The sequence below is a fragment of the Heterodontus francisci genome, chromosome 3, assembly GCF_036365525.1.
Source record: "Heterodontus francisci isolate sHetFra1 chromosome 3, sHetFra1.hap1, whole genome shotgun sequence".
NCBI classification, from domain to species: domain Eukaryota; kingdom Metazoa; phylum Chordata; class Chondrichthyes; order Heterodontiformes; family Heterodontidae; genus Heterodontus; species Heterodontus francisci.
The window spans coordinates 193,608,681-193,630,483 of NC_090373.1; the positions used below are offsets into that span (position 1 = coordinate 193,608,681).

General features: G+C 46.5%; 4 non-coding genes and 2 pseudogenes across 4 annotated transcripts; all 6 read right to left on the minus strand.

Annotated features, from left to right (window-relative positions):
• Nucleotides 1–5,001: 5,001 nt before the first annotated feature.
• LOC137367801 (5S ribosomal RNA) lies at nt 5,002–5,120 on the minus strand. The gene has a single exon (XR_010974279.1). It is a non-coding gene; the product is annotated as a 5S ribosomal RNA (ribosomal RNA).
• Nucleotides 5,121–5,389: 269 nt separating this feature from the next.
• Nucleotides 5,390–5,508, minus strand: LOC137367752 (5S ribosomal RNA). The gene has a single exon (XR_010974233.1). It is a non-coding gene; the product is annotated as a 5S ribosomal RNA (ribosomal RNA).
• Nucleotides 5,509–11,952: 6,444 nt separating this feature from the next.
• On the minus strand, nt 11,953–12,071 carry LOC137368037 (5S ribosomal RNA; annotated as a pseudogene).
• A 269-nt stretch (nt 12,072–12,340) lies between these two features.
• Nucleotides 12,341–12,459, minus strand: LOC137368536 (5S ribosomal RNA). The gene has a single exon (XR_010974750.1). It is a non-coding gene; the product is annotated as a 5S ribosomal RNA (ribosomal RNA).
• Nucleotides 12,460–18,902: 6,443 nt separating this feature from the next.
• LOC137368039 (5S ribosomal RNA) lies at nt 18,903–19,021 on the minus strand (annotated as a pseudogene).
• Nucleotides 19,022–19,290: 269 nt separating this feature from the next.
• On the minus strand, nt 19,291–19,409 carry LOC137368537 (5S ribosomal RNA). The gene has a single exon (XR_010974751.1). It is a non-coding gene; the product is annotated as a 5S ribosomal RNA (ribosomal RNA).
• Between the last annotated feature and the right edge of the window lie 2,394 nt (nt 19,410–21,803).

Here is a 21,803-nt window from a genome sequence, read left to right on the forward strand (position 1 = left end):
GATTTATTCTGTGGCTTCTCACGCTGTGGATCCTGGGGTAAACATAGACATCTACAGCACTGAATGAAGCCATTTGGCCATCATTTCTGTGACAGTCGAAAAAGAGCTATTCAACCTAATCCCACTTTCCAGCTGTTATATATTGTTATTCTATCTGTAAAGTGCTAGGAGAGAGATCGACTATTGACATGCTGTTCTCCCTTCGTCAGATACAGGAGAAATGCCGTGAACAACAGATGCCCCTCTACATTGCTTTCATTGATCTCACCAAAGCCTTTGACCTCGTCAGCAGACGTGGTCTCTTCAGACTACTAGAAAAGATCGGATGTCCACCAAAGCTACTAAGTATCATCACCTCATTCCATGACAATATGAAAGGCACAATTCAACATGGTGGCTCCTCATCAGAGCCCTTTCCTATCCTGAGTGGTGTGAAACAGGGCTGTGTTCTCGCACCCACACTTTTTGGGATTTTCTTCTCCCTGCTGCTTTCACATGCGTTCAAATCCTCTGAAGAAGGAATTTTCCTCCACACAAGATCAGGGGGCAGGTTGTTCAACCTTGCCCGTCTAAGAGCGAAGTCCAAAGTACGGAAAGTCCTCATCAGAGAACTCCTCTTTGCTGACGATGCTGCTTTAACATCTCACACTGAAGAATGCCTGCAGAGTCTCATCGACAGGTTTGCGTCTGCCTGCAATGAATTTGGCCTAACCATCAGCCTCAAGAAAACGAACATCATGGGGCAGGATGTCAGAAATGCTCCATCCATCAATATTGGCGACCACGCTCTGGAAGTGGTTCAAGAGTTCACCTACCTAGGCTCAACTATCACCAGTAACCTGTCTCTAGATGCAGAAATCAACAAGCGCATGGGTAAGGCTTCCACTGCTATGTTCAGACTGGCCAAGAGAGTGTGGGAAAATGGCGCACTGACACGGAACACAAAAGTCCGAGTGTATCAGGCCTGTGTCCTCAGTACCTTGCTCTACGGCAGCGAGGCCTGGACAACGTATGCCAGCCAAGAGCGACGTCTCAATTCATTCCATCTTCGCTGCCTTCGGAGAATACTTGGCATCAGGTGGCAGGACTATATCTCCAACACAGAAGTCCTTGAAGCGGCCAACATCCCCAGCTTATACACACTACTGAGTCAGCGGCGCTTGAGATGGCTTGGCCATGTGAGCCGCATGGAAGATGGCAGGATCCCCAAAGACACATTGTACAGCGAGCTCGCCACTGGTATCAGACCCACCGGCCGTCCATGTCTCCGTTATAAAGACGTCTGCAAACGCGACATGAAATCGTGTGACATTGATCACAAGTCGTGGGAGTCAGTTGCCAGCATTCGCCAGAGCTGGCGGGCAGCCATAAAGACAGGGCTAAATTGTGGCGAGTCGAAGAGACTTAGTAGTTGGCAGGAAAAAAGACAGAGGCGCAAGGGGAGAGCCAACTGTGCAACAGCCCCAACAAACAAATTTCTCTGCAGCACCTGTGGAAGAGCCTGTCACTCCAGAATTGGCCTTTATAGCCACTCCAGGTGCTGCTTCACAAACCACTGACCACCTCCAGGCGCGTATCCATTGTCTCTCGAGATAAGGAGGCCCAAAAGAAAGAAAGAAAGTGCTAGGAACTAATTAGCTAGGAACTAGTTGTTATGTGCAAGTGTTCCAGCGGGGCCACATTCACGGCTGCACTGGAGAGAGAGTCATGTGGCCAGTCCTACAGCAGGCAGCATGGTGGCTGAACAAATAAATGAAAAGCTCAAGGGTGGTAAGGATAATCCAGGAAATGATAGGCCGGTGAGCCTTACGTCAGTGGTAGGGAAACTATTGGAGAGGATTCTTCGAGACAGGATTTACTCCCATTTGGAAACAAACAAACTTATTAGTGAGAGACAGCATGGTTTTGTGAAGGGGAGGTCGTGTCTTACTAATTTGATTGAGTTTTTTGAGGAAGTGAGGAAGATGATTGATGAGGGAAGGGCGGTGGATGTTGTCTATATGGACTTTAGTAAAGCCTTTGACAAGGTCCCGCATGGCAGACTGGTGCAAAAGGTGAAGTCACACGGGATCAGAGGTGAGCTGGCAAGATGGATACAGAACTGGCTCAGTCACAGAAGACAGAGGGTAACAGTGGATGGGTGTTTTTCTGAATGGAGGGATGTGACTAGTGGTGTTCGGCAGGGATCAGTGCTGGGACCTTTGCTCTTTGTAGTATATATAAATGATTTGGAGGAAAATGTCGCTGGTCTGATTAGTAAGTTTGCGGACGACACAAAGGTAGGTGGAGTTGCGGATAATGATGAGGATTGTCAGAGGATACAGCAGGATATAGATCGGTTGGAGACTTGGGCGGAGAAATGGCAGATGGAGTTTAATCCGGACAAATGTGAGGTAATGCATTTTGGAAGGTCTAATGCAGGTGGGAAGTATACAGTAAATGGCAGAACCCTTAGGAGTATTGACAGGCAGAGAGATCTGGGCGTACAGGTCCACAGGTCACTGAAAGTGGCAACGCAGGTGGATAAGGTAGTCAAGAAGGCATACGGCATGCTTGCCTTCATCGGTCGGGGCATAGAGTATAAAAATTGGCAAGTCATGTTGCAGCTGTACAGAACCTTAGTTAGGCCACACTTAGAATATTGTGTGCAATTCTAGTCGCCACACTACCAGAAGGACGTGGAGGCTTTGGAGAGGGTACAGAGGAGGTTTACCAGGACGTTGCCTGGTCTGGAGGGCATTAGCTATGAGGAGAGGTTGGAAAAACTCGGATTTTTTTCACTGGAACGACGGAGGTGGAGGGGCGACATGAAAGAGGTTTACAAAGTTATGAGCGGCATGGACAGAGTGGATAGTCAGAAGCTTTTTCCCAGGGTGGAAGAGTCAGTTACTAGGGGACATAGGTTTAAGGTGCGAGGGGCAAAGTTTAGAGGGGATGTGCGAGGCAAGGTTTTTACACAGAGGGTGGTGAGTGCCTGGAACTTGCTGCCAGGGGCGGTGGTGGAAGCAGATACGATCGCGACGTTTAAGAGACATCTTGACAAATATATGAATAAGAAGGGAATAGAGGGATATGGGCCCCAGAAGTGCAGAAGGTGTTAGTTTCGGCAGGCATCAAGATCGGCGCAGGCTTGGAGGGCCGAATGGCCTGTTCCTGTGCTGTACTGTTCTTTCTTCTTTGTTCTTTCCAAGTGTTATTATTTCCAACAGCTGGGAATCAGAAAACAACAAGAAGACGTAACACCAGCTCTTAATCCATAGCTCTGGAGGTTACAGCATGTCGTACATATCCAAGTATTTTTTGAATGTGGGTTTTTACCTCCTCCACCCTGACAGACAGTGAGTTCCAGACCCCCTCACCATCCTCTGGGTGAAAACATTTCTCCTCATTTCCCACTAATCCTTCATTCAACCAATTACTTTAAATCTATGCCCCCGGTTATTGCCCTCTTTGCTAAGGGAAATCGCTACTTGTTATCCACTCTATCTAGACCTCTCATAATTTTATACAGCTCACTTAAATTTTCCCTCAGCCTCCTCAGTTCCACAGAAAACCCCAACCTATCCAAACTTTCCTCAAAGCTAAAGTCCTGGCAACATTCTTCTCGTAAAGTTGAGACATGGGAGTTCTTCAACTCTGCATTGAAAAAAAGGAGCACTATCTGCTTAAATAGTGCATGGGGCACTGAGACAGCACAGTGTACCTGAGCACTGTGATGGTGTGAGGGGCTTCAGTTACATGGAGAGAATAGATAAACTGGGATTGTTTAGAAGGTTAAAGGGAGATTTAATAGAGATGTTCAAAATCGTGAATTGTTTTGGCAGAGTAAAAGCAGAGAAACTGTTTCCAGTGGCAGAAGGTGTTGGTAACCAGAGGCCACAGATTTAAGGTAATTGGCAAAAGAACCAGAGGCAACAGGAGATTTTATTTTACACAGCGTGTTGTTGTGATCTGGAATGTACTGTCTGAAAAGGAAGTGGAAGCAGATTCAACAGTAATTTTCAGAAGGGAATTGGTTAAATAATTGAACGGAAAAAGAATTACAGGGCTGTGGGAAAAGAGCAGTGGTGTGGGACTAATTGGATTGCTCTTTCAAAAGGCCGGCATAGGTGCGATGGGCTGAATGGCCTGCTTTTGTACTTTATGATTATACATAGCTCCTAACACAAACTCAGCAGGTCTGACAGCATCTGTGTATTCAATGAATGGCCTGACACTGAGAAGTTCCGAGGAACAAAGGGACCTCGGCGTGTTTGTCCATAGATCTCTGAAGGCAGAAGGGCAGGTTAATAGGGTGGTGAAAAAGGCAGATGGGACACTTGCCTTTATCAATCGAGGCATAGATTACAAAAGCAGAGAGGTCATGTTGGAGTTGTACGGAACTTTGGTAAGGCCACAGCTGGAGTACTGTGTGCAATTCTGGTCACCACGTTATAGGAAGGATGTGATTGCATTGGAGGGGGAGCAGAGGCGATTCACCAGGATGTTGCTTGGGATGGAACATTTAAGCTATGAAGAGAGGTTGGATAGGCTTGGGTTGTTTTCGCTGGAGCAGAGAAGACTGAGGGGTGACCTGATCGAGGTGTACAAGGTTATGAGGGGCATGGGCAGGGTGGATAGGGAGCAGCTGTTCCCCTTAGTTGAAGGGTCAGTTACGAGGGGTCACAAGTTTAGGGTGAGGGGCGGGAGGTTTAAGGGGGATTTGTGGAAGAACTTTTGTACCCAGAGGGTGGTGACGGTCTGGAATGCCCTGCCTGGGAGGGTGGCAGAGGCGGGTTGCCTCACATCCTTTAAAAAGTACCTGGATGAGCACTTGACATGTCATAACATTCAAGGCCATGGGCCAAGTGCTGGCAAATGGGATTAGGTAGACAGGTCAGGTGTTTTAATGCATCGGTGCAGACTGGATGGGCCGAAGGGCCTCTTCTGCACTGTATTATTCTGTGAAGCTGAGGTACTCACACAAGCTAAGATCCTCACACAAGCTGAGATACTCACACAAGCCTACTGCACCTGGTATTCCCAGGCAGTCTCCCATCCAAATACTAACCAGGCCTGAGTCTGCTTAGTTTCTGAAATCAGATGAGATCGGGCATTTTCAGACTAGTATGGCCGTAGGCAGCAGCTACCAGGGGCAGTCACTTGGCTGGGAGTGTACTACAGGCCGCCAAACAGTCAGGGCGAGATAGAGGAGCAGATATGTCGGGAAACCTCAGAGAGGTGTAAAAATAATAGGGTGAGTGACTGCCCTTGATATGAAGGCAGCATTTGACTGAATATGGCATCAGCGCACAGACTGCAGGGGCCAGCGAGAAAAAGCTTGCCCATTGCTTGTGTGCCTGAGTGTATGTGAAGGGCTGTTATGTCAGCAGCCTCTGCTGGCAGCAAAAGCCTACTGCACCTGGTATTCCCAGGCAGTCTCCCATCCAAGTACTAACCAGGCCTGAGTTTGCTTAGCTTCCAAGATCAGACGAGATCAGGCGTGTTCAGACTAGTATGGCCGTAGGCAGCAGCTTCCTGCCTTTTTCTTTACTTCAAGGCATGCGGTGCCGTCACTTCTTTTTGCCAGTCTCTGTATTTTTTTTTTGACAAATCTTGCCCACCTTGCTCTCTTCCTTCCCCGCCTGGCACATCTGAAAACTACAAGCCCTACTCACGCTTCACCAGCCTCCACCCTGCACTCTCCAACAATTCAACATTCCTCCCTTCCACGCTGCTGCCAGCAAACCCTGCACAAGCGGCAGCCACACATTCAAAACCCTCTCTTTTCTCATTCTCTTTCAACACAGCCACCGGCAGCACACCAGCAACTTGCTTTCATACAGCGCCTTCAACTTAGCAACCCTTCCCTCCGCGCCATACGGGATACAAAGACAAATACCAATTCAAGGCGGCCAACCGGAGCCAAGGCACACAGCAGCCATCCACCAATTCAACTGCGCAACCACTCCAGACCACCAGAACACTTGACAAGTCACTTCTCTGTAAACAACACCCACAGTCACAAAACACCTGCTGTTTACTTAGCTGAAGACATGTGACTACCAGTAATTCTTTTTAAACAAAGTTCTTCCAGTCATCTTTTAAAAAAAACCAAGTCCAGCATCTATAGAATCACTTCAGTCCTCCAAAGGAATCCATCTCTAGAATCTTCAACCACGAGTCCTCAAAAAAAATTAAAAAATAGAAGCACTTTCATAACTGCCCGGGTCTGGTTAGTCAGCGACTTTACCTAACAGAAACAGCTTCTGAATTCAGTCTTCACTGTCATCTGCTTGATGGCACGCCACTCCTGCCTAATCTGCCTTGTCTGCCTGCTCTGCTTGAGCTGGGAAGGATTCTGTCTCCTTTAATCTGGTTCTAACCAGTGTCAGTTTCCCTGGAAACCTGAAGTTGTTTTTCCAGCTTCTGATGCTGTTTCAATTCTAGTTTTTGTTTCAATTCTAGTTTTCCTCTCAGGGTAGAAAAAAAACAAGCTTTGCAGCAAAAAGATTCCATCACACTGGTCCATTGATATATTCCTGCAATCATAGAATAGAATCATAGAATGGCCTTTCACCCCATCATGTCGGTGCCACTATCTGCAAGAGCAATTCACCTAGCCCCACTCTCCTGCTTTTTCCCCATAGCCTCAGATAATTCTCCAGTTCTCTTTTGAAGGCCTCCATTACACTCCATTGCCTCCACTACAGTCTTATCAGTGCATTCCGGATCCTAACCACTCGCTGTGTAAAAATGTTTTTCCTCTTGTCACTCTTGCTTCTTTTGTCAATGACCTTAAATCAGTGCCCTCTGGCTCTGGATCCTTCCACCAATGGCAACAGTTTCTTCCCGTCTCCTCTGTCCAGACACCTCATGATTTTGAATACCTCTATCAAATCTCCTCTTAATCATCTCCAAGGAGAACAGACCCAGTTTTGCCAACCTATCCACGTAACTGAAGTTACCCCAAAGCTGTAAATCCCCATCCCACACACTCTCCTTCCTCCCCATGCTGAAATTTAAACCCATCGCACCATCTCTACCATTTCTTTCCTCCATTCACAGTTTTTTCCTCCCGCTATTGCGACTGGGTTCAGTTCTCCAGCCCCTGTGCACAGAGTGAGAATCAAATCAATGAGTCGATAATTTTCTTTCCTGGTCACTGGGACACTGAAGCTCCACCTATTCTCTGTGCCGTCACCAAGATGACCAAGCATGCACTCTCCTCCCTGCTCAACCAAGATGGCAGCCATTAAACTGGGCCTGTTCCCAGGAAAAAGCTCCGGAGCTGCAAATGCGGGACCTGGAAGTTATTGGGGGCTTGCAGCCTACATCAGATGTTACTGAAGCCTCCCCCCCCACTTGCTGGCTCCATTCCTCCCCTGCGCTCTCCCGACTCTCATCCACTGCAAAAGCCGACAGCTTTCTTCTTTATTATCAACTACTCAGTCATTTTCTGAATCATACATCCCTACATTCAAGTCCATATCATTGATAGATACCACAAAAAGCAAGGGACATAGTGTTGAACTCTGCAGAACCCCACTGGAAACAACCTTTCAGTCACAAAAACACCCATCAAACGTTACCCTTTGCTTCCTATCTCTGAGTCAGTTTTGAATCCAACTTGCCACTTTGCTTTGGATCCCATGGTCTTTTACTTTTATGACCAGTCTGCCATGTGGCTCATCAAAAGCCTTACTAAATCCATGTAGACTACATCAAATGCACTGCCCTCATTGACCCTCCTTGCTACCTGTTCAAAAAATTCAATCATGTTAGTCAGACAAGACCTACCCTTAACAAATCCATGCTGACTGTCTTTGATTAATCTGTGTCTTTCTAAATGATGATTTATCCTGTTCCTCAGAATTTATTCAATAATTTTCCTACCAAGGAGGTTAGGCTGACTGGCCTACAATTACTCAGTCTATCCATTTCTCCCTTTTTAAACAATGGTACAACGTTAGCTGTCCTCCTGTCCTCCAGCACCATACCTGTAGCAAGAGAGAATTGGAAAACGATGCTCAGAGCCGCCGCTATTTCTTCTCTTGCTTCCCTTAACAGCTTAGATACATTCTGTCCGCACCTGGAGATTTATGCACTTTCAAAGATGTCAAACCTCTTAATACTTCCTTTCTCATGATGTTAATTTCATCTAATATTTCTCACTCCTCCTCCCTGATTGCAATCTCTTACTGTAACTTTTGGTGGAAATTCAAGAGAAATGGTGTAAAACATCTAGTTGAAGCTATGGGTGGTAACTTCAACTTCAACTTGGATAATGTGACAACTTACAGTTACTGCTTGGGAGACCAGTCCCACTGCTGAGATTTTGAGTTTATGTCCAGAAGAGGGCACCAAACACGCACCAAATTAGCAAATCCACCGTCTGATCGTTCCAGTGTGGATTTCCCATTTGCTGTCTGATTTATTCTGTGGCTTCTCACGCTGTGGATCCTGGGGTAAACATAGACATCTACAGCACTGAATGAAGCCATTTGGCCATCATTTCTGTGACAGTCGAAAAAGAGCTATTCAACCTAATCCCACTTTCCAGCTGTTATATATTGTTATTCTATCTGTAAAGTGCTAGGAACTAATTAGCTAGGAACTAGTTGTTATGTGCAAGTGTTCCAGCGGGGCCACATTCACGGCTGCACTGGAGAGAGAGTCATGTGGCCAGTCCTACAGCAGGCAGCATGGTGGCTGAACAAATAAATGAAAAGCTCAAGGGTGGTAAGGATAATCCAGGAAATTATAGGCCGGTGAGCCTTACGTCAGTGGTAGGGAAACTATTGGAGAGGATTCTTCGAGACAGGATTTACTCCCATTTGGAAACAAACAAACTTATTAGTGAGAGACAGCATGGTTTTGTGAAGGGGAGGTCGTGTCTTACTAATTTGATTGAGTTTTTTGAGGAAGTGAGGAAGATGATTGATGAGGGAAGGGCGGTGGATGTTGTCTATATGGACTTTAGTAAAGCCTTTGACAAGGTCCCGCATGGCAGACTGGTGCAAAAGGTGAAGTCACACGGGATCAGAGGTGAGCTGGCAAGATGGATACAGAACTGGCTCAGTCACAGAAGACAGAGGGTAACAGTGGATGGGTGTTTTTCTGAATGGAGGGATGTGACTAGTGGTGTTCGGCAGGGATCAGTGCTGGGACCTTTGCTCTTTGTAGTATATATAAATGATTTGGAGGAAAATGTCGCTGGTCTGATTAGTAAGTTTGCGGACGACACAAAGGTAGGTGGAGTTGCGGATAATGATGAGGATTGTCAGAGGATACAGCAGGATATAGATCGGTTGGAGACTTGGGCGGAGAAATGGCAGATGGAGTTTAATCCGGACAAATGTGAGGTAATGCATTTTGGAAGGTCTAATGCAGGTGGGAAGTATACAGTAAATGGCAGAACCCTTAGGAGTATTGACAGGCAGAGAGATCTGGGCGTACAGGTCCACAGGTCACTGAAAGTGGCAACGCAGGTGGATAAGGTAGTCAAGAAGGCATACGGCATGCTTGCCTTCATCGGTCGGGGCATAGAGTATAAAAATTGGCAAGTCATGTTGCAGCTGTACAGAACCTTAGTTAGGCCACACTTAGAATATTGTGTGCAATTCTAGTCGCCACACTACCAGAAGGACGTGGAGGCTTTGGAGAGGGTACAGAGGAGGTTTACCAGGACGTTGCCTGGTCTGGAGGGCATTAGCTATGAGGAGAGGTTGGAAAAACTCGGATTTTTTTCACTGGAACGACGGAGGTGGAGGGGCGACATGATAGAGGTTTATAAAGTTATGAGCGGCATGGACAGAGTGGATAGTCAGAAGCTTTTTCCCAGGGTGGAAGAGTCAGTTACTAGGGGACATAGGTTTAAGGTGCGAGGGGCAAAGTTTAGAGGGGATGTGCGAGGCAAGGTTTTTACACAGAGGGTGGTGAGTGCCTGGAACTTGCTGCCAGGGGCGGTGGTGGAAGCAGATACGATCGCGACGTTTAAGAGACATCTTGACAAATATATGAATAAGAAGGGAATAGAGGGATATGGGCCCCAGAAGTGCAGAAGGTGTTAGTTTCGGCAGGCATCAAGATCGGCGCAGGCTTGGAGGGCCGAATGGCCTGTTCCTGTGCTGTACTGTTCTTTCTTCTTTGTTCTTTCCAAGTGTTATTATTTCCAACAGCTGGGAATCAGAAAACAACAAGAAGACGTAACACCAGCTCTTAATCCATAGCTCTGGAGGTTACAGCATGTCGTACATATCCAAGTATTTTTTGAATGTGGGTTTTTACCTCCTCCACCCTGACAGACAGTGAGTTCCAGACCCCCTCACCATCCTCTGGGTGAAAACATTTCTCCTCATTTCCCACTAATCCTTCATTCAACCAATTACTTTAAATCTATGCCCCCGGTTATTGCCCTCTTTGCTAAGGGAAATCGCTACTTGTTATCCACTCTATCTAGACCTCTCATAATTTTATACAGCTCACTTAAATTTTCCCTCAGCCTCCTCAGTTCCACAGAAAACCCCAACCTATCCAAACTTTCCTCAAAGCTAAAGTCCTGGCAACATTCTTCTCGTAAAGTTGAGACATGGGAGTTCTTCAACTCTGCATTGAAAAAAAGGAGCACTATCTGCTTAAATAGTGCATGGGGCACTGAGACAGCACAGTGTACCTGAGCACTGTGATGGTGTGAGGGGCTTCAGTTACATGGAGAGAATAGATAAACTGGGATTGTTTTGAAGGTTAAAGGGAGATTTAATAGAGGTGTTCAAAATCGTGAATGGTTTTGGCAGAGTAAAAGCAGAGAAACTGTTTCCAGTGGCAGAAGGTGTTGGTAACCAGAGGCCACAGATTTAAGGTAATTGGCAAAAGAACCAGAGGCAACAGGAGATTTTATTTTACACAGCGTGTTGTTGTGATCTGGAATGTACTGTCTGAAAAGGAAGTGGAAGCAGATTCAACAGTAATTTTCAGAAGGGAATTGGTTAAATAATTGAACGGAAAAAGAATTACAGGGCTGTGGGAAAAGAGCAGTGGTGTGGGACTAATTGGATTGCTCTTTCAAAAGGCCGGCATAGGTGCGATGGGCTGAATGGCCTGCTTTTGTACTTTATGATTATACATAGCTCCTAACACAAACTCAGCAGGTCTGACAGCATCTGTGGATTCAATGAATGGCCTGACACTGAGAAGTTCCGAGGAACAAAGGGACCTCGGCGTGTTTGTCCATAGATCTCTGAAGGCAGAAGGGCAGGTTAATAGGGTGGTGAAAAAGGCAGATGGGACACTTGCCTTTATCAATCGAGGCATAGATTACAAAAGCAGAGAGGTCATGTTGGAGTTGTACGGAACTTTGGTAAGGCCACAGCTGGAGTACTGTGTGCAATTCTGGTCACCACGTTATAGGAAGGATGTGATTGCATTGGAGGGGGAGCAGAGGCGATTCACCAGGATGTTGCTTGGGATGGAACATTTAAGCTATGAAGAGAGGTTGGATAGGCTTGGGTTGTTTTCGCTGGAGCAGAGAAGACTGAGGGGTGACCTGATCGAGGTGTACAAGGTTATGAGGGGCATGGACAGGGTGGATAGGGAGCAGCTGTTCCCCTTAGTTGAAGGGTCAGTTACGAGGGGTCACAAGTTTAGGGTGAGGGGCGGGAGGTTTAAGGGGGATTTGTGGAAGAACTTTTTTACCCAGAGGGTGGTGACGGTCTGGAATGCCCTGCCTGGGAGGGTGGCAGAGGCGGGTTGCCTCACATCCTTTAAAAAGTACCTGGATGAGCACTTGACATGTCATAACATTCAAGGCCATGGGCCAAGTGCTGGCAAATGGGATTAGGTAGACAGGTCAGGTGTTTTAATGCATCGGTGCAGACTGGATGGGCCGAAGGGCCTCTTCTGCACTGTATTATTCTGTGAAGCTGAGATACTCACACAAGCTAAGATCCTCACACAAGCTGAGATCCTCACACAAGCCTACTGCACCTGGTATTCCCAGGCAGTCTCCCATCCAAATACTAACCAGGCCTGAGTCTGCTTAGTTTCTGAAATTAGATGAGATCGGGCATTTTCAGACTAGTATGGCCGGAGGCAGCAGCTACCAGGGGCAGTCACTTGGCTGGGAGTGTACTGCAGGCCGCCAAACAGTCAGGGCGAGATAGAGGAGCAGATATGTCGGGAAATCTCAGAGAGGTGTAAAAATAATAGGGTGAGTGACTGCCCTTGATATGAAGGCAGCATTTGACTGAATATGGCATCAGCGCACAGACTGCAGGGGCCAGCGAGAAAAAGCTTGCCCATTGCTTGTGTGCCTGAGTGCATGTGAAGGGCTGTTATGTCAGCAGCCTCTGCTGGCAGCAAAAGCCTACTGCACCTGGTATTCCCAGGCAGTCTCCCATCCAAGTACTAACCAGGCCTGAGTCTGCTTAGCTTCCGAGATCAGACGAGATCGGGCGTGTTCAGACTAGTATGGCCGTAGGCAGCAACTTCCTGCCTTTTTCTTTACTTCAAGGCATGCGGTGCCGTCACTTCGTTTTGCCAGTCTCTGTATTTTTTTTTGACAAATCTTGCCCACCTTGCTCTCTTCCTTCCCCGCCTGCCACATCTGAAAACTACAAGCCCTACTCACGCTTCACCAGCCTCCACCCTGCACTCTCCAACAATTCAACATTCCTCCCTTCCACGCTGCTGCCAGCAAACCCTGCACAAGCGGCAGCCACAAATTCAAAACCCTCTCTTTTCTCATTCTCTTTCAACACAGCCACCGGCAGCACACCAGCAACTTGCTTTCATACAGCGCCTTCAACTTAGCAACCCTTCCCTCCGCGCCATACGGGATACAAAGACAAATACCAATTCAAGGCGGCCAACCGGAGCCAAGGCACACAGCAGCCATCCACCAATTCAACTGCGCAACCACTCCAGACCACCAGAACACTTGACAAGTCACTTCTCTGTATACAACACCCACAGTCACAAAACACCTGCTGTTTACTTAGCTGAAGACATGTGACTACCAGTAATTCTTTTTAAACAAAGTTCTTCCAGTCATCTTTTAAAAAAAACCAAGTCCAGCATCTATGGAATCACTTCAGTCCTCCAAAGGAATCCATCTCTAGAATCTTCAACCACGAGTCCTCAAAAAAAATTAAAAAATAGAAGCACTTTCATAACTGCCCGGGTCTGGTTAGTCAGCGACTTTACCTAACAGAAACAGCTTCTGAATTCAGTCTTCACTGTCATCTGCTTGATGGCACGCCACTCCTGCCTAATCTGCCTTGTCTGCCTGCTCTGCTTGAGCTGGGAAGGATTCTGTCTCCTTTAATCTGGTTCTAACCAGTGTCAGTTTCCCTGGAAACCTGAAGTTGTTTTTCCAGCTTCTGATGCTGTTTCAATTCTAGTTTTTGTTTCAATTCTAGTTTTCCTCTCAGGGTAGAAAAAAAACAAGCTTTGCAGCAAAAAGATTCCATCACACTGGTCCATTGATATATTCCTGCAATCATAGAATAGAATCATAGAATGGCCTTTCACCCCATCATGTCGGTGCCACTATCTGCAAGAGCAATTCACCTAGCCCCACTCTCCTGCTTTTTCCCCATAGCCTCAGATAATTCTCCAGTTCTCTTTTGAAGGCCTCCATTACACTCCATTGCCTCCACTACAGTCTTATCAGTGCATTCCGGATCCTAACCACTCGCTGTGTAAAAATGTTTTTCCTCTTGTCACTCTTGCTTCTTTTGTCAATGACCTTAAGTCAGTGTCCTCTGGCTCTGGATCCTTCCACCAATGGCAACAGTTTCTTCCCGTCTCCTCTGTCCAGACACCTCATGATTTTGAATACCTCTATCAAATCTCCTCTTAATCATCTCCAAGGAGAACAGACCCAGTTTTGCCAACCTATCCACGTAACTGAAGTTACCCCAAAGCTGTAAAACCCCATCCCACACACTCTCCTTCCTCCCCATGCTGAAATTTAAACCCATCGCACCATCTCTACCATTTCTTTCCTCCATTCACAGTTTTTTCCTCCCGCTATTGCGACTGGGTTCAGTTCTCCAGCCCCTGTGCACAGAGTGAGAATCAAATCAATGAGTCGATAATTTTCTTTCCTGGTCACTGGGACATTGAAGCTCCACCTATTCTCTGTGCCGTCACCAAGATGACCAAGCATGCACTCTCCTCCCTGCTCAACCAAGATGGCAGCCATTAAACTGGGCCTGTTCCCAGGAAAAAGCTCCGGAGCTGCAAATGCGGGACCTGGAAGTTATTGGGGGCTTGCAGCCTACATCAGATGTTACTGAAGCCTCCCCCCCCACTTGCTGGCTCCATTCCTCCCCTGCGCTCTCCCGACTCTCATCCACTGCAAAAGCCGACAGCTTTCTTCTTTATTATCAACTACTCAGTCATTTTCTGAATCATACATCCCTACATTCAAGTCCATATCATTGATAGATACCACAAAAAGCAAGGGACATAGTGTTGAACTCTGCAGAACCCCACTGGAAACATCCTTTCAGTCACAAAAACACCCATCAAACGTTACCCTTAGCTTCCTATCTCTGAGTCAGTTTTGAATCCAACTTGCCACTTTGCTTTGGATCCCATGGTCTTTTACTTTTATGACCAGTCTGCCATGTGGCTCATCAAAAACCTTACTAAATCCATGTAGACTACATCAAATGCACTGCCCTCATTGACCCTCCTTGCTACCTGTTCAAAAAATTCAATCATGTTAGTCAGACAAGACCTACCCTTAACAAATCCATGCTGACTGTCTTTGATTAATCTGTGTCTTTCTAAATGATGATTTATCCTGTTCCTCAGAATTTATTCAATAATTTTCCTACCAAGGAGGTTAGGCTGACTGGCCTACAATTACTCAGTCTATCCATTTCTCCCTTTTTAAACAATGGTACAACGTTAGCTGTCCTCCTGTCCTCCAGCACCATACCTGTAGCAAGAGAGAATTGGAAAACGATGCTCAGAGCCGCCGCTATTTCTTCTCTTGCTTCCCTTAACAGCTTAGATACATTCTGTCCGCACCTGGAGATTTATGCACTTTCAAAGATGTCAAACCTCTTAATACTTCCTTTCTCATGATGTTAATTTCATCTAATATTTCTCACTCCTCCTCCCTGATTGCAATCTCTAACTGTAACTTTTGGTGGAAATGCAAGAGAAATGGTGTAAAACATCTAGTTGAAGCTATGGGTGGTAACTTCAACTTCAACTTGGATAATGTGACAACTTACAGTTACTGCTTGGGAGACCAGTCCCACTGCTGAGATTTTGAGTTTATGTCCAGAAGAGGGCACCAAACACGCACCAAATTAGCAAATCCACCGTCTGATCGTTCCAGTGTGGATTTCCCATTTGCTGTCTGATTTATTCTGTGGCTTCTCACGCTGTGGATCCTGGGGTAAACATAGACATCTACAGCACTGAATGAAGCCATTTGGCCATCATTTCTGTGACAGTCGAAAAAGAGCTATTCAACCTAATCCCACTTTCCAGCTGTTATATATTGTTATTCTATCTGTAAAGTGCTAGGAACTAATTAGCTAGGAACTAGTTGTTATGTGCAAGTGTTCCAGCGGGGCCACATTCACGGCTGCACTGGAGAGAGAGTCATGTGGCCAGTCCTACAGCAGGCAGCATGGTGGCTGAACAAATAAATGAAAAGCTCAAGGGTGGTAAGGATAATCCAGGAAATTATAGGCCGGTGAGCCTTACGTCAGTGGTAGGGAAACTATTGGAGAGGATTCTTCGAGACAGGATTTACTCCCATTTGGAAACAAACAAACTTATTAGTGAGAGACAGCATGGTTTTGTGAAGGGGAGGTCGTGTCTTACTAATTTGATTGAGTTTTTTGAGGAAGTGAGGAAGATGATTGATGAGGGAAGGGCGGTGGATGTTGTCTATATGGACTGTAGTAAAGCCTTTGACAAGGTCCCGCATGGCAGACTGGTGCAAAAGGTGAAGTCACACGGGATCAGAGGTGAGCTGGCAAGATGGATACAGAACTGGCTCAGTCACAGAAGACAGAGGGTAACAGTGGATGGGTGTTTTTCTGAATGGAGGGATGTGACTAGTGGTGTTCGGCAGGGATCAGTGCTGGGACCTTTGCTCTTTGTAGTATATATAAATGATTTGGAGGAAAATGTCGCTGGTCTGATTAGTAAGTTTGCGGACGACACAAAGGTAGGTGGAGTTGCGGATAATGATGAGGATTGTCAGAGGATACAGCAGGATATAGATCGGTTGGAGACTTGGGCGGAGAAATGGCAGATGGAGTTTAATCCGGACAAATGTGAGGTAATGCATTTTGGAAGGTCTAATGCAGGTGGGAAGTATACAGTAAATGGCAGAACCCTTAGGAGTATTGACAGGCAGAGAGATCTGGGCGTACAGGTCCACAGGTCACTGAAAGTGGCAACGCAGGTGGAGAAGGTAGTCAAGAAGGCATACGGCATGCTTGCCTTCATCGGTCGGGGCATAGAGTATAAAAATTGGCAAGTCATGTTGCAGCTGTACAGAACCTTAGTTAGGCCACACTTAGAATATTGTGTGCAATTCTAGTCGCCACACTACCAGAAGGACGTGGAGGCTTTGGAGAGGGTACAGAGGAGGTTTACCAGGACGTTGCCTGGTCTGGAGGGCATTAGCTATGAGGAGAGGTTGGAAAAACTCGGATTTTTTTCACTGGAACGACGGAGGTGGAGGGGCGACATGATAGAGGTTTATAAAGTTATGAGCGGCATGGACAGAGTGGATAGTCAGAAGCTTTTTCCCAGGGTGGAAGAGTCAGTTACTAGGGGACATAGGTTTAAGGTGCGAGGGGCAAAGTTTAGAGGGGATGTGCGAGGCAAGGTTTTTACACAGAGGGTGGTGAGTGCCTGGAACTTGCTGCCAGGGGCGGTGGTGGAAGCAGATACGATCGCGACGTTTAAGAGACATCTTGACAAATGTATGAATAAGAAGGGAATAGAGGGATATGGGCCCCAGAAGTGCAGAAGGTGTTAGTTTCGGCAGGCATCAAGATCGGCGCAGGCTTGGAGGGCTGAATGGCCTGTTCCTGTGCTGTACTGTTCTTTCTTCTTTGTTCTTTCCAAGTGTTATTATTTCCAACAGCTGGGAATCAGAAAACAACAAGAAGACGTAACACCAGCTCTTAATCCATAGCTCTGGAGGTTACAGCATGTCGTACATATCCAAGTATTTTTTGAATGTGGGTTTTTACCTCCTCCACCCTGACAGACAGTGAGTTCCAGACCCCCTCACCATCCTCTGGGTGAAAACATTTCTCCTCATTTCCCACTAATCCTTCATTCAACCAATTACTTTAAATCTATGCCCCCGGTTATTGCCCTCTTTGCTAAGGGAAATCGGTACTTGTTATCCACTCTATCTAGACCTCTCATAATTTTATACAGCTCACTTAAATTTTCCCTCAGCCTCCTCAGTTCCACAGAAAACCCCAACCTATCCAAACTTTCCTCAAAGCTAAAGTCCTGGCAACATTCTTCTCGTAAAGTTGAGACATGGGAGTTCTTCAACTCTGCATTGAAAAAAAGGAGCACTATCTGCTTAAATAGTGCATGGGGCACTGAGACAGCACAGTGTACCTGAGCACTGTGATGGTGTGAGGGGCTTCAGTTACATGGAGAGAATAGATAAACTGGGATTGTTTTGAAGGTTAAAGGGAGATTTAATAGAGGTGTTCAAAATCGTGAATGGTTTTGGCAGAGTAAAAGCAGAGAAACTGTTTCCAGTGGCAGAAGGTGTTGGTAACCAGAGGCCACAGATTTAAGGTAATTGGCAAAAGAACCAGAGGCAACAGGAGATTTTATTTTACACAGCGTGTTGTTGTGATCTGGAATGTACTGTCTGAAAAGGAAGTGGAAGCAGATTCAACAGTAATTTTCAGAAGGGAATTGGTTAAATAATTGAACGGAAAAAGAATTACAGGGCTGTGGGAAAAGAGCAGTGGTGTGGGACTAATTGGATTGCTCTTTCAAAAGGCCGGCATAGGTGCGATGGGCTGAATGGCCTGCTTTTGTACTTTATGATTATACATAGCTCCTAACACAAACTCAGCAGGTCTGACAGCATCTGTGGATTCAATGAATGGCCTGACACTGAGAAGTTCCGAGGAACAAAGGGACCTCGGCGTGTTTGTCCATAGATCTCTGAAGGCAGAAGGGCAGGTTAATAGGGTGGTGAAAAAGGCAGATGGGACACTTGCCTTTATCAATCGAGGCATAGATTACAAAAGCAGAGAGGTCATGTTGGAGTTGTACGGAACTTTGGTAAGGCCACAGCTGGAGTACTGTGTGCAATTCTGGTCACCACGTTATAGGAAGGATGTGATTGCATTGGAGGGGGAGCAGAGGCGATTCACCAGGATGTTGCTTGGGATGGAACATTTAAGCTATGAAGAGAGGTTGGATAGGCTTGGGTTGTTTTCGCTGGAGCAGAGAAGACTGAGGGGTGACCTGATCGAGGTGTACAAGGTTATGAGGGGCATGGACAGGGTGGATAGGGAGCAGCTGTTCCCCTTAGTTGAAGGGTCAGTTACGAGGGGTCACAAGTTTAGGGTGAGGGGCGGGAGGTTTAAGGGGGATTTGTGGAAGAACTTTTTTACCCAGAGGGTGGTGACGGTCTGGAATGCCCTGCCTGGGAGGGTGGCAGAGGCGGGTTGCCTCACATCCTTTAAAAAGTACCTGGATGAGCACTTGACATGTCATAACATTCAAGGCCATGGGCCAAGTGCTGGCAAATGGGATTAGGTAGACAGGTCAGGTGTTTTAATGCATCGGTGCAGACTGGATGGGCCGAAGGGCCTCTTCTGCACTGTATTATTCTGTGAAGCTGAGATACTCACACAAGCTAAGATCCTCACACAAGCTGAGATCCTCACACAAGCCTACTGCACCTGGTATTCCCAGGCAGTCTCCCATCCAAATACTAACCAGGCCTGAGTCTGCTTAGTTTCTGAAATTAGATGAGATCGGGCATTTTCAGACTAGTATGGCCGGAGGCAGCAGCTACCAGGGGCAGTCACTTGGCTGGGAGTGTACTGCAGGCCGCCAAACAGTCAGGGCGAGATAGAGGAGCAGATATGTCGGGAAATCTCAGAGAGGTGTAAAAATAATAGGGTGAGTGACTGCCCTTGATATGAAGGCAGCATTTGACTGAATATGGCATCAGCGCACAGACTGCAGGGGCCAGCGAGAAAAAGCTTGCCCATTGCTTGTGTGCCTGAGTGCATGTGAAGGGCTGTTATGTCAGCAGCCTCTGCTGGCAGCAAAAGCCTACTGCACCTGGTATTCCCAGGCAGTCTCCCATCCAAGTACTAACCAGGCCTGAGTCTGCTTAGCTTCCGAGATCAGACGAGATCGGGCGTGTTCAGACTAGTATGGCCGTAGGCAGCAACTTCCTGCCTTTTTCTTTACTTCAAGGCATGCGGTGCCGTCACTTCGTTTTGCCAGTCTCTGTATTTTTTTTTGACAAATCTTGCCCACCTTGCTCTCTTCCTTCCCCGCCTGCCACATCTGAAAACTACAAGCCCTACTCACGCTTCACCAGCCTCCACCCTGCACTCTCCAACAATTCAACATTCCTCCCTTCCACGCTGCTGCCAGCAAACCCTGCACAAGCGGCAGCCACAAATTCAAAACCCTCTCTTTTCTCATTCTCTTTCAACACAGCCACCGGCAGCACACCAGCAACTTGCTTTCATACAGCGCCTTCAACTTAGCAACCCTTCCCTCCGCGCCATACGGGATACAAAGACTAATACCAATTCAAGGCGGCCAACCGGAGCCAAGGCACACAGCAGCCATCCACCAATTCAACTGCGCAACCACTCCAGACCACCAGAACACTTGACAAGTCACTTCTCTGTAAACAACACCCACAGTCACAAAACACCTGCTGTTTACTTAGCTGAAGACATGTGACTACCAGTAATTCTTTTTAAACAAAGTTCTTCCAGTCATCTTTTAAAAAAAACCAAGTCCAGCATCTATGGAATCACTTCAGTCCTCCAAAGGAATCCATCTCTAGAATCTTCAACCACGAGTCCTCAAAAAAAATTAAAAAATAGAAGCACTTTCATAACTGCCCGGGTCTGGTTAGTCAGCGACTTTACCTAACAGAAACAGCTTCTGAATTCAGTCTTCACTGTCATCTGCTTGATGGCACGCCACTCCTGCCTAATCTGCCTTGTCTGCCTGCTCTGCTTGAGCTGGGAAGGATTCTGTCTCCTTTAATCTGGTTCTAACCAGTGTCAGTTTCCCTGGAAACCTGAAGTTGTTTTTCCAGCTTCTGATGCTGTTTCAATTCTAGTTTTTGTTTCAATTCTAGTTTTCCTCTCAGGGTAGAAAAAAAACAAGCTTTGCAGCAAAAAGATTCCATCACACTGGTCCATTGATATATTCCTGCAATCATAGAATAGAATCATAGAATGGCCTTTCACCCCATCATGTCGGTGCCACTATCTGCAAGAGCAATTCACCTAGCCCCACTCTCCTGCTTTTTCCCCATAGCCTCAGATAATTCTCCAGTTCTCTTTTGAAGGCCTCCATTACACTCCATTGCCTCCACTACAGTCTTATCAGTGCATTCCGGATCCTAACCACTCGCTGTGTAAAAAAAGTTTTTCCTCTTGTCACTCTTGCTTCTTTTGTCAATGACCTTAAATCAGTGCCCTCTGGCTCAGGATCCTTCCACCAATGGCAACAGTTTCTTCCCGTCTCCTCTGTCCAGACACCTCATGATTTTGAATACCTATATCAAATCTCCTCTTCATCATCTCCAAGGAGAACAGACCCAGTTTTGGCAACCTATCCATGTAACTGAAGTTATCCCAAAGCTGTAAACCCCATCCCACACACTCTCCTTCCTCCCCATGCTGAAATTTAAACCCATCGCACCATCTCTACCATTTCTTTCCTCCATTCACAGTTTTTTCCTCCCGCTATTGCGACTGGGTTCAGTTCTCCAGCCCCTGTGCACAGAGTGAGAATCAAATCAATGAGTCGATAATTTTCTTTCCTGGTCACTGGGACATTGAAGCTCCACCTATTCTCTGTGCCGTCACCAAGATGACCAAGCATGCACTCTCCTCCCTGCTCAACCAAGATGGCAGCCATTAAACTGGGCCTGTTCCCAGGAAAAAGCTCCGGAGCTGCAAATGCGGGACCTGGAAGTTATTGGGGGCTTGCAGCCTACATCAGATGTTACTGAAGCCTCCCCCCCCACTTGCTGGCTCCATTCCTCCCCTGCGCTCTCCCGACTCTCATCCACTGCAAAAGCCGACAGCTTTCTTCTTTATTATCAACTACTCAGTCATTTTCTGAATCATACATCCCTACATTCAAGTCCATATCATTGATAGATACCACAAAAAGCAAGGGACATAGTGTTGAACTCTGCAGAACCCCACTGGAAACAACCTTTCAGTCACAAAAACACCCATCAAACGTTACCCTTAGCTTCCTATCTCTGAGTCAGTTTTGAATCCAACTTGCCACTTTGCTTTGGATCCCATGGTCTTTTACTTTTATGACCAGTCTGCCATGTGGCTCATCAAAAACCTTACTAAATCCATGTAGACTACATCAAATGCACTGCCCTCATTGACCCTCCTTGCTACCTGTTCAAAAAATTCAATCATGTTAGTCAGACAAGACCTACCCTTAACAAATCCATGCTGACTGTCTTTGATTAATCTGTGTCTTTCTAAATGATGATTTATCCTGTTCCTCAGAATTTATTCAATAATTTTCCTACCAAGGAGGTTAGGCTGACTGGCCTACAA